We start from the raw sequence: 11,265 nt of genomic DNA on the forward strand, positions 1-11,265 counted from the left end.
GAGTGTACAGCTTGTATAACAGTGTAAATTTGCTGTCCCCTCAAAATAACTCAACACACAGCCATTAATGTCTAAACCGCTGGCAACAAAAGTGAGTACACTCCTCAGTGAAAATGTCCAAATTGGGCCCAATTAGCCATTTTCCCTCCCCGTTGTCATGTGACTCGTTAGTGTTAACTAACTGCCGACACAGCGCTCACACTTACCTGAGTTTTGATCACACGCACCTGCCCATCATTAGTGAATAATTAAGGACTGCATTTATTCCATGGCTCCAAGCCTCCCACGGCTCCACCTCCAATGGCTCCACCTTTTTGAGCCTCCCACAGCTCCGCCCCTCTGGCATCTCCTGGCTGCGCCTTCCTTGGCTCCACCTGTCAAGCCTCTCCTGCCTCCACTTGCCTTCGTCGAACCTTTTACGGCTCCGCCCTCAGAGTCTCCTACAGCTTAGCCCGCTTCACCACAATCTCCACCTCCTGAATCTTCAATCCCTACTCCTGTCGCTCCGCTTCCGGATCCGACTATGGCCCTTTCTCCTCCGCTGGCTCCGCCCAGGACATTAGCTCATCCTCCTCCTCCTGATCAGCCGTTTCCCCCCAAGTCACCAGCTCGACCATCACCCCCTGTGACATGTCGGACAAGGGGAACTTCCGACCCTCCGACTTCTCCCAGGCCTCCTGACCCTGTCTCTGCTCTATGGCCGTCTCCTAGGCCTACTGACCCATTCTCTGCCCAGTGGTCACCTCTTGGCCTCCTGATCATTCGCAGACTCCTCCCTGGCCACCAGATCGTCCTCCAATTCCTCTTTTGCCTCATAATCACCTCTTGGATCCTTCCCTGTCATCTGTTTCTTCCACCCTCCTCATCCATTTTTGGGCGCCAGGAGTCACCCTTTGGGGGTGGAGGGGTTCTGTCATGGATTCACTGGACTCCCACTCTCACTACATACTCCGCTGTCTCTCTCCCTCACTGAGTTTTGATCACACGCACCTACCCATCATTAGTGAATAATCAAGGACTGCATTTATACCCAGCTTTCACACACACTCTTGGTCTGTTCTCATCAATGATTGCTCAGAAACTACGGACTTCCTAGTATTGACTAACTTACCTGGTGTTATATTCTGTGGACATTTACCTCATTGGTGTTCTCCTCGTCTGGGTTTGTGTGTTGGTTCCTCCTCCGAATATTGTCCAGTGTAGTGACTCTCCTGCTTCTTTAAAGTTACCTGCAAGGATCAAAGGACTATTCGTCTGTACATTGCATTATTTCCCTGTCTGGAAATTACTTACCTGCTGTATGCATCACTACTCTATCTGGATTTACTCACTTGTTGTTTACATTGCTTTTTCATTCACCTGTTTAATAAAACCCTGCTGTTGAGTCCATATCCCTGCCTCTGTGAATTTCTCCGTTACACTCAATGAGTGATTCGTTCATTTTGTCGTGGCCACACAAATTCCGTGTTCCTATTGAAATCATTTGACAGCCATATAAGCTTTGTGTTGGAAACAGAATTTCATAACCCCAACCTACCTTAAATACAAGTGGTTAGATCTTATTATGTTCCTTAGAGTCATACAAAGCATTTCTGGTCTCAATTTTTCATCTTAATTTCTTGCAATGTATAACTTTGTGAATATTTCTGTAATGATGGTTCTTAACATTGAATCTGGTAATAAAGTGTCAGATAAAGCTTTACAATTTCTTTACAATGGGAAAAATAATGTGTGGCAGCGGAGGTGTGGTCAAGTGTCCATCTGGAGAGAGAGAAAGCGGTAAGGGCGCCTACACCTGAGCTAATTTCTGTCTAACACCTGTCTCTAATTCCAGTGAGCATGGGGAGAGCGACATATCAGCAGCCTCACCACCAGCTGAGAGAGAGAGAAAGAGAGAGAGAGTCTGGCACGAGAGTCTCACAGTGAAGCTACTGAGTTTTGGTGCTAAAGAGTTGTGATGATGAAGAGGCTGTGACGCTAAAGTGTTTGTGAAGCTGAAGAAGTTGCTGTGCCAGTTGTGACTGTGTTACCTTGAAGTTTGTGATTAAGAGCTCACCTGAGACCTGAAACATCCTGTCCCAGTGTCCTCCTTCCCTCATTCTGTGTCTCTTGCCTTACACAACATTTATAAAGCAAGATGCCTTAAATTCAAGGCCAGTCCTACATTTGACAACTTTTATCTTTGCTTCAGAAAATATCATAGACTGTAAAAGCTATTAGAAAACCCCATATTATTGACTTGACTACTGCATTGATTTTGAATATTAAATTTGTATATTTCACTCATGATGATTTATGCCCTCCTTATTGTGAACTGCCTTAAAGAATATCCCTTTGAATTTACTGATAGTCATCTAAGACCATTTTACACATATAAAAACTTCCTGCATTAAATACATACATATAATTCATCATGATAATTCTTATGATTTCAACATGTAATTTATTGTCACACTGACATGTATTTATCATGATGCAAACAGCTGCAAAACGATGAACTGTAAACTGTAAAGATGAAAGACTAGTTATGATCACTTGTGAATGAATGGTTTGTCTTCTAATGCTGAGCCTAAGTGTCTGTCACTTATTAAATGAATGAAAGACTCAGATCTGAAGACTCGAGAGGTGAACTAATCAATTCTCTCTCCTGCACAGAGTATGCGGTTATCACGTAAAATATTTACGAAATTACTTGAATAAAGAGGAGTTCATTTTGCTGAACGAGATTCAAAATTCCAAGTCAGTAAAATGATCCGATCTTCCCATCGTTATAGCATTGACCGCTGGGTTGCTCAACAGGGTCAGATTGTTACAATGTGCCAGAATTTCAGCCAATCAGAGATAAGGGAGTACATTTTGAATGGTTGGCTAGATCGGCAATCATACCTCTAATCAAATCAGGAGGAAGAGATGGGGATAGTTACGTAAGTAGCACTTTTGTTGACTTAACTGTTTTTATTTAAACTTTATGATATTAATTTATATACAGGATGGCAACAGCAACTGCCCGAGTTACATCAGGAACACACAATCCCTCCATCAGTGCTCAGACTGTCTGCAATAGTCTGAGAGAGGCTGGACTGAGGGCTTGTAGGCCTGTTGTAAGGCAGGTCCTTACCAGACATCACCGGCAACTATGTCACCTATGGGCACAAACCCACATTCGCTGGTCCAGACACGACTGGCAAAAAGTGCTCTTCACTGAAGAGTCGTGGATTTGTCTCACCAGAGGTGATGGTTGGACTCGTGTTTATCATCGAAGGAATGAGCGTTACACCGATGCCTGTACTCTGGAGCGGGACTGATTTGGAGGTGGAGGGTCCGTCATGGTCTGGGCCGTTGTGTCACAGCATCATCGGAATGAGCTTGCCTGCAATGACAACAAGCTCAACGCTGTGCGTTACAGGGAAGACATCCTTCTCCCTCATGTGGTACCCTTCCTGCAGACTCATCCTGACATGACCCTCCAGCATGACAATGCCACCAGCCATACTGCTCATTCTGTGCATGATTTCCTGCAAGACAGGAATGTCAGTGTTCTGCCATGGCCAATGAAGAGCCCGTCTCAATCCCATTGAGCATGTCTGGGACCTGTTGGATCAGAAGGTGAGGGCTAGGGCCATTCCCCCCATAAATGTTCAGGAACTTGCAAGTGCCTTGGTGGAAGAGTGGAGTAACATCTCACAGCATGAACTGGCAAATCTGGTGCAGTCCAACAGGAGGAGGTGCAATGCAGTACTTAATGCAGCTGGTGGCCACACCAGATACTGACTGTTACTTCTGTGAAACTTGTTCAGTTTATGTCTTAGTTGTTGAATCTTATTATGTTCATACAAATATTTACACATGTCAAGATTACTGAAAATAAAAGCAGTTGAAAGTGAGAGGATGTTTCATTATTTGTTTATATATATACACACTCACCTAAAGGATTATCAGGAACACCTGTTCAATTTCTCATTAATGCAATTATCTAATCAACCAATCACATGGCAGATGCTTCAATGCATTTAGGGGTGTGGTCCTGGTCAAGACAATCTCCTGAACTCCAAACTGAATGTCAGAATGGGAAAGAAAGGTGATTTAAGCAATTTTGAGCGTGGCATGGTTGTTGGTGCCAGATGGGCCGGTCTGAGTATTTCACAATCTGCTCAGTTACTGGGATTTTCACGCACAACCATTTCTAGGGTTTACAAAGAATGGTGTGAAAAGGGAAAAACATCCAGTATGCGGCAGTCCTGTGGGCGAAAATGCCTTGTTGATGCTAGAGGTCAGAGGAGACTAGGCCGACTGATTCAAGCTGATAGAAGAGCAACTTTGCCTGAAATAACCACTCGTTACAACCGAGGTATGCAGCAAAGCATTTGTGAAGCCACAACACGCACAACCTTGAGGTGGATGGGCTACAACAGCAGAAGACCCCACCGGGTACCACTCATCTCCACTACAAATAGGAAAAAGAGGCTACAATTTGCAAGAGCTCACCAAAATTGGACAGTTGAAGACTGGAAAAATGTTGCCTGGTCTGATGAGTCTCGATTTCTGTCGAGACATTCAGATGGTAGAGTCAGAATTTGGCGTAAACAGAACGAGAACATGGATCCATCATGCCTTGTTACCACTGTGCAGGCTGGTGGTGGTGGTGTAATGGTGTGGGGATGTTTTCTTGGCACACTTTAGGCCCCTTAGTGCCAATTGGGCATCGTTTATATGCCACGGCCTACCTGAGCATTGTTTCTGACCATGTCCATCCCTTTATGGCCACCATGTACCCATCCTCTGATGGCTACTTCCAGCAGGATAATGCACCATGTCACAAAGCTCGAATCATTTCAAATTGGTTTCTTGAACATGACAATGAGTTCACTGTACTAAAATGGCCCCCAGTCACCAGATCTCAACCCAATAGAGCATCTTTGGGATGTGGTGGAACGGGAGCTTCGTGCCCTGGATGTGCATCCCACAAATCTCCATCAACTGCAAGATGCTATCCTATCAATATGGGCCAACATTTCTAAAGAATGCTTTCAGCACCATGTTGAATCAATGCCACGTATAATTAAGGCAGTTCTGAAGGCGAAAGGGGGTCAAACACAGTATTAGTATGGTGTTCCTAATAATCCTTTAGGTGAGTGTAAGTATATAATGGAGTTGCATAAATGTCAGACTTCTGTTGACATCAGCACACATTCAAGCTATATTCGAGTGCAAATTTTATTTTGGTTTGCTCAAAATGAATTAATATTTGCAAAACGATACATTGCTTTACAAAACTGAGTTCAAGCCTCAAATATTAATCCATAGATTTTGAGTGTAAAGCTGATGTACACCCGCAAATGCTATACAGCCCACCTTGGCTCCCAGAGAAAAAGTTCCACATAATAGCAATCTGACATTCATAAAAGTTCTACGCATTCCCTTTGCATGTTAGTTTACAAAATATTTACATAATTCCAGGATGCTTTCAGCTACCAGTAAAAGCTCAATTTAACACATTTTACGGTGTTTAAATAAATTTGACAGATTTTCTCAAAATCAACGTCGAAAATTCCCAAGAAATAAAAATAAAAATAAATAAGGGGCCTGCCTGTAGGTCAAGTATTTGTCTAATTCAAGGGTATTCTAGGTGGTATACCAGGGGGACCCCTAGAGGCCCTGGCGGTACTGTAGGTGGTCTGCCATTATTGTTTGATCTGAAACACATTTTTGTGAAATAGAGGTTAAACAAAAATACTTCAACCAAAGATGAATGTTTAATTGTTCCTCCCTCAATAAAATGGATTAAAATTACAATTGAATGTACAAGTGTGGATGTCGTTAGAAAAACTAAAAAGATAGCAGTACTGGAAGTACCCACTTCAGTACCCATGCACTCTGAGAACCAGTCTCAGGAGAAGAGCACTAGCAGTATGGGTTAATGTGCTTCATGGTCAAAATGCCCATCATCAAAAGGGCAAACACAGAGAAAAACTCTAAATATCAGATCTGTGTCTTTTGTGTTATGTTTGAGTGAGTGTGTTCAGTAGCTTTTTTTGCTTTGATCATTTTAATGAATTTGTAATGTTAGTGTCATACAAAGTAAATACATTTCTATGGTTCTAGATGCATGTTATTTATAAATGCAACACATTTTATACAGATGTAACAGGGAGTCCCTCCTCTGTCTGTTTTCCCACTATTATTGAATGTTATTGTACTTTAGTACTGTTATGTGATTGGATTAGGGCACTTTTCAGTCTATTCCTCACACAAAGCTATCAAATGACTTCAGAACTCTGAGCACGATTCATATGGACGACATATTTTAGTTTGACAGCCCCTGGGGACCAACAATGTCATACTATGAAAACAGACTGTGTGAAGATTCTCCAAAAATCTCCTTTGTGTTCGATGCATACGGGTAAGCAAATGGGGACATTTTTCATTTTTGGGTAAACTATTAGTTTAAGTGTAATATGATTTGAATTTATTTGATTTGTATTGTATTCACTGGTTCTTGAGACAAGGGGAAATCTTTACATGAATTACATGAACATTAAAATGTTTTTCAAACAAATGTACCATTTCATTTGATTTTCACTTTATCAAAATGACATTGAATCATCACTTTTATTAGAAACATTTATTGTCTTTCAGTTGGGTTTCATCTCAGTACTCAAGAATTAAGTGTTATTTGTGAAAAAAAAAAAAAAAAAAAAGTTCCATTTGAAGACAGTAAATGCAACTTTATTAAACCAAATCACTTTATGGTAAATTGCTTTATGATACTATCATTCGTTTTTTTTGTAGATATTTCAACATAGTGTTTTTCTTAAAGATAAATGACATAAATGGAAAAAGTAGTAAACAAAGTAGCAGGGGCACAACTACACATTTTGCGGTTTACCCATGTGATACCAACATTGGCTTCCCCCTTTCGGTCTCCGTTGGGGTGCGGTGTCCCCTTGAACCTTTTTTGGAGAAGTCCACATTCTCATCAACACTCAATAACTGATAAAATAGTCAGAAGCTACATCTGAATCTGCTTCATCAGAAACCCCCTTGTCCAAAAGAGCAGATAAAGTGGGTCTTGTTTTTGTTCAAGCATCAACTGCTGAAGAGATGAAAACATCTTACCAAAATCCAGTCAAATCTAAATCACCTTTGGCCATGAAAGTATCACAAAGTGAAACAGCATGATGATTGTTAGATCTTCTGCTTCAACTTGCTTTTTAGCAGACATGGCATGAGTTGTTGCACAAACAGGTAAAGTGTCTGGATATTCAAACTCATCTGGGCCATCTGATATGAGAGGAAAGAATGTTACAGGAACAGCTAGCACTCCCAGCTAAATAGATCCCTAAACTGAAGAACAATCCATAAATTGGTATATGGGAACAAATGGCAACTACAACCTCCCCAGAGACTAAATCTGATTGGACCTGAATGTAATGTTATAGACAAAACTCCTTCACCAAAGCCTTTAACAATTACCTCTTTTCAGTAGATGGCAAGACATCATGAAGGATCACAGCTCCTGTATCTTTCCATATCTTGATGGTTTGCTTAGTCTCAGGAACAGAAGTCAGACAAACAAAACCATCCATCAAGAAAGATGACAAACAAGCCAACTCACCTTTCTTGGGTGGAACATCAACAACCAATGATGCCAGAGATTAAACTTGGCAAGGCTTCTTACAATATAAACGGACAGTTTCTGAGGTGTAACTACCAGAATATATTTTCTTAGCAAGTGGTGAGGCAGGGGACAGTGAGTTTACAGACCTTTACATTTATACTCAGTTTGCCATTCACTAAAATCTGCCTTTTGGGTTAAAACAAGCTCATTTGCGAGGATGGCATCTTGCTCAAGTGTCACTGCCTTCTGCTCACATTAGACAGACAACTCAAGCAAAATGAGCTGTAGAAGTTGTCCTTGGTTTACACCTTCTGAGATGTAAACCATCTATCAAACAGTTTCTCCTTCTGTTTCCTCAGGAACCAACTCATAATCCCTCAAGATGGCTGCTTTCACCTCATCATAATCATCACTCTTCTCGAGGCTTAAGACGGAGTAAGTTTCCTGTGGCCTGTTGCATGAAGCCGGCTTTAGTGGCTAACCAGGTAAATTTGAGTTTAGTTTGAGCAAATTGGACACCAATCAACAGGTTGATTAAAGGTGAGTTTCCAAGTAACTGCAACACAATACAGGTTAGAACTGAAAGAGCTCAAGACCTGAGCAAGAAAAGCAAAAGGGCATATCACTATTGCTAGTAAAACAGAAAGTTATAATCATCGATTAAAGGCAAGTAAAACACAAAGGTTCGATATCTGGGGAGTCCATGACAGCTGCTATTTTATTCAGAGCCAGGTGATGGGATCAACCAAACCTCTCAATCAGTGCTGACACAGTATCTTAATATAGAGTGAGTAAAGAAACGAGTCTGCTAACAGGCATGCTTCCATTTACATCAAATGACCAGCTAGTACCTGGTATTTGAAGAGCTCAGTTGCATCTTCTGGTAGCAGGTTACCCAAGGCTGGCTAAAGGCAGGAAAAATAACCTGGGTCTCGATGGATAAAATCAGCTATGGTTGGTTGAGGACCCCTATAGGTTGCCTAGCTATACTTGTCTGCCACCCCATGGGGTTTTCTGGGGCCCAGTAGGGTTGAAAGTGGGAAGGAACAGCAGGTATGGATTGTCATCTTAATCTTTACCTGCCATGGGACCTGATCGTTTCTGGAGGGATCATGTGTGCTTCAGGTAACATGAGTTACTCTCTCAGCAGCAAAGCTGTCTGGTTAATGATGTCGGATTGGCGAAGCAAGGAGGGCCTCACTGTCTGTAGCATTAATATGTTCTGTACCACATGGGTTAGGGTGTGTTGTGTGGGGCCGGTACTGGTGGAGCACAAGGGGGTGGTTTAGGCAGGTTTCTCTGGCTCAAAGAAGATAGTCCTTTGTGAGGTGTTGTGGCTATGGGCTGTTGCTTAGGAATAAGAAAAGAATGCTGACTTGGCTGGTTTTTCATTAGCATCTTTGCATACGTTTTTAGATTTAGAACAGTCCTCTAATCTCCTAATTTGATAGCTGAGATTAACGAAGCGGTTGTGACGTCATGAGAGGCAACACAGCTCTCAGCAGGACAGTTCAAGTAGTGCCAGGTTAGTACAAAGTACAAGTGTAAACAAGGATTTTATTACAGTTCTTGAGAACCAGCAAAAACAGCGTTCCAAACTCGTAAGTGTAACTAAGGATCAGGTTGGTCTTCAACAGTCAAAACTTAAACGATGCCTCTTTGTGAAATGGTGAAATCATAATCCCATTTCCCTCAAAAAAGTAAACAGTCTTTTTCCAACCTTATTTCAGTCCGTGCTGCAGCCCGTGGCCAAGCCAGCAGTAAGTCTTTCAAATGTCTGGTAAGTACTTCCAACCTTCAGTATTCCTTGTGGAAACGTTACTGGAGCGGTCTGGTCTTCCGTAGCAAGCACAACCTGAAGCTTGTCTCCCAAGCCTTACACACTCACTAACTGTGTCTCTAACCCTTAAAAAGCCCTTCAGCTCATCAGACACTGATCAGTCTCAGGTGTGCGGGAATGTGGTGTATTGAGGGGTGGAGTTCCCGACTCCACCTGCAGATGGAGCCATAGCTGTTTGTGGTTGCAGCCACCTCAGGGAAATGTAGCGCCCCTCCAGAACACAGCCTCTCATGACATCACACTATCTATTCCTTATTTGAAGGTCATGCACTCTGCCCTGGATTCCAGAGGAAATACATGGGTCTACATCTATGGAGAATACTTATTTTGCTCACTCCACTGGTCTGTCATGAGATACTATGGCTCTGCTTGTTGGCAACTTTTATCTAATGAGTCAAGCATTCTCCTGCGAGTTCCCTCATCAGAACTACATTGACTGTAGTTCTAAATGTTTGGGACGTGCATCTTGGGATTGGTATTCAGCCATTCTGGTCCAGTGTAAACAGTCACACAGTTCTGAGTCGAAGGACCGAAATTTGTGAATGAGTTTCAATTTGGACTGTATTGATCTCGTTAAGGTAAGCTGTGTTTGCACTGATGTGACGATCAGGACACGGGAGACAGGAGTTAAAAGTTCACAGTCTTTAATAAAAGGTTTAGTAATAAACAGCAAAGTCAGACCACAAGGAATTTGCTTTAAAAAGAGTCTTCTCTTTAGGTATTTATATGTGTACATGTATATTTTTTATGTGTGGAATGTTGTCACTGACACACAAATTCAACACATACTGTATGCACTTTAGTGATTCAGTGATTTAGAGTTCAGTCCTTGTGCTGTGAAGAACACAAGATACTCAATGCTCTCCACTCATTGGAAAAGAAAAGTGAATGGCTTCACACAGTAAGACAATCGAAATACATTGTTCCATCTTGTCACTTTTGGCATGACTTTCTCAATCACAAGAGTTTTGCAAGTACCACGGGGGAAGGAGGGTCTGCCTGCTTCTTGTAACCCATCAAATGAGGTTTTTGTGTACCAGTTTACTCTGACCTGATTGGTATAGTAACGTGACAGACAACTTCTTCATAACGTTCAGCATCATTCCTCTGGCAGAATGTAAAACTTACATTTTAATACACGTTCTTTTAGGGGGCTTTCACACTGGGCAAATTTGCTGCGGTCCGATTCAAAGTGCGATTATTCCCGGTGCCCCCCGCAGTTTTCTCAGGAGCTGCAAGTGCAGCTTGTAACGGGATTACATATTTAAATTACTAAATATTAGTAACTGCATTTTACTATAGTCACAATTTAAATAGTTGATTATCAGAATACAGTTACATTCAAAAAAGTATTTTGATTACTGAAGAGATTACTTTGTGTTGTCATTTGTTTCATTTAATATTTAGTCTATTCAGTAGGAAAACATTTATCCATATAGATGACGCAATCCGAGGAGCTTTTGAACAGCGGTGAAACACTATGTTGTGAGTGAAAATGTGGATATGACATCATTGAGGAATTTTCCCTTGGGAGTTTAATAGAGGAGCTACATCACGTTTCTACAGCTTAACAAGAAAACAGTTAGAAACGCTTTGACTTATGAAACACAAATTCAATACTTTATTGGCTTTAAGCTCAATAAATATAACTGACAGGTTTACTTTTCAGTCAAACACTGACTGTTACTGAAAAACCTAAAGCAGTTTTTACACCGTTCTCTATTTTATTACTGGCTTTTGAATAATCGCTATAAAAGCTTGAAGCAATGTTTACTTTAGAAACACTTGAACACTACATTGTTAAAAT

Source organism: Xyrauchen texanus, chromosome 27 (assembly GCF_025860055.1).
Source record: "Xyrauchen texanus isolate HMW12.3.18 chromosome 27, RBS_HiC_50CHRs, whole genome shotgun sequence".
Classification (NCBI taxonomy): Eukaryota; Metazoa; Chordata; class Actinopteri; order Cypriniformes; family Catostomidae; genus Xyrauchen; species Xyrauchen texanus.